The 1,765-nt window shown below is 40.3% G+C and overlaps 1 non-coding gene across 1 annotated transcript; it reads right to left on the bottom strand.

Moving 5' to 3' along the window:
• Positions 1–1,457: 1,457 nt before the first annotated feature.
• Positions 1,458–1,564, bottom strand: LOC150031300 (small nucleolar RNA R71). The gene has a single exon (XR_016525948.1). It is a non-coding gene; the product is annotated as a small nucleolar RNA R71 (small nucleolar RNA).
• Between the last annotated feature and the right edge of the window lie 201 nt (positions 1,565–1,765).

Here is a 1,765-nt window from a genome sequence, read left to right as displayed (position 1 = left end):
GAATTTCTTTCTCTATATCTGTTCACTCTCTGTTATTCACACATGAGTAGCTAAATTAGTTGAATGGGTTGAGAAGCATTTAGTTAGCACAACTAGGGAATCTTCATTCTTTGCAATTATCTTGTTTATGTATGCTTCATTCGTCCATTAGAGATACTCGGGAGGGTAGTCTAAGGATAGGATCTAGACTTGGGAAGGTCAGGTTAGAATAAACTCGGAAGAGCCAGATTAGAACGTACAAACAAGAGATAGGCACTTAGGAATGAGCATTATTTGTTACCAACGCATCGCATGTATCCTAGAGATAGAATATGATTGTATGCGGTCACCTTGCTTTCATGCATTTTGCATCATCACATAGGACAAGAGTAGAGGCTTAGAGATAAGCTCTATGGACACTTTCACATTCAACACATGCGTCCTAGACTTAGGAGCATCACATTTACATTGGAAAATGACTTGCTGTGCATGGTTGTAACATGATCGCATGGTCTGATGCATTCCTGAGTAACACTAGCTAAAGATTTTCTCAACTTGTTCATCACATACTCATTGCATCTATCAATGCAACTGTCTTTTCTCAAATCTTCCGCCTTGATTTATTTATTTTTTCATCAACGCAAACAACAAACCCAACACTTATTTATTTACTTGGTTACCGCAAAGTTTTCATAAAAATTACCAATGCAATCTCTTTTCACAAGTCCCTATGTTCGACCCTGGACTTACCAGGAAACTCAGAGGAATTTACACTTGGATTCCGCTGGGAAACTTGAGTGCACAATGCAATTCCATCAACGAATAGCATCCATATTTTCACTTCATAAAAATACAAGCATCAAGTTTTTGGCGCCGTTGCCGGGGACTTCGGCAAGATAGTTTGCTAATGGTAATTTTTTGATTTCTTTGTAGACTTTCAATCTCTGGCGAATTACAACCCGGAGATCGAGAGGACTTTTAGATGAAGATTGAGAGACCGCCAATAACAACCACAATCAAATAAAGAAGAGATGGCGGAGTAGCCTGAAAATGGAGCACCAAATGATAATAATGTCATAGCGAATCCAATTTTGTTGGCAAACGATCGCAATAGGCCCATTAGGGACTATACATTGCCAAACCTATATGATTTCTCTCCGGGAATCATGAGCCCTGCCCTCAACGGAAGTAGATTCAAAATGAAACCGGTAATGCTGTAGATAATCCAGACTGCAGGTCAATTCGGAGGAAGGCGTGGCGAGGACCCACATGCCCACCTTCGAAGTTTTATTGAAATCTGCAATACTTTTGTGTTCCCGAACATCTTTGCTTAAGAAGTTCAACTAACGTTGTTCCCATTTTCTCTCTATGATCAGGCTATGAAATGGGCGTATTCTCTCGAGCAGGGAGAGATCACTTCTTGGGAACAGATAGTGAAAAAATTTATGAAGAAGTATTTTCCACCTACCGAAAACGCCAGACGAAGGAAACTTATTACAAATTTTGAGCAAGAAGATGATGAATCGCTCAGCGATGCTTGGGCGAGGTTTAAACGGCTGGTAAGAGACTGTCCACACAATGGCTTACTAGATTGCCTGCAAATGGAGATTTTCTACCAAGTATTGAATCCCTCTTCGTAGACTGCTGCCAATGCAGCAGCCGCTGATGGTCTGCTTGACAAAACATATGAGGAGGCAAAGAGTATACTTGATCGCATTTCCAAAAATCACGAAGATTAGAGGGAAAGCGATTAGAGATTAAGAATCAAAGAAAATGACGCAAACAA

The sequence above is a fragment of the Benincasa hispida genome, unplaced genomic scaffold, assembly GCF_027475165.1.
Source record: "Benincasa hispida cultivar pf3 unplaced genomic scaffold, pf3_genome.v1.1 HicScf1310, whole genome shotgun sequence".
Taxonomy (NCBI): domain Eukaryota; kingdom Viridiplantae; phylum Streptophyta; class Magnoliopsida; order Cucurbitales; family Cucurbitaceae; genus Benincasa; species Benincasa hispida.
Note: the sequence above shows the minus strand (reverse complement) of the source record. Positions and strands in the feature narration are given on the sequence as shown.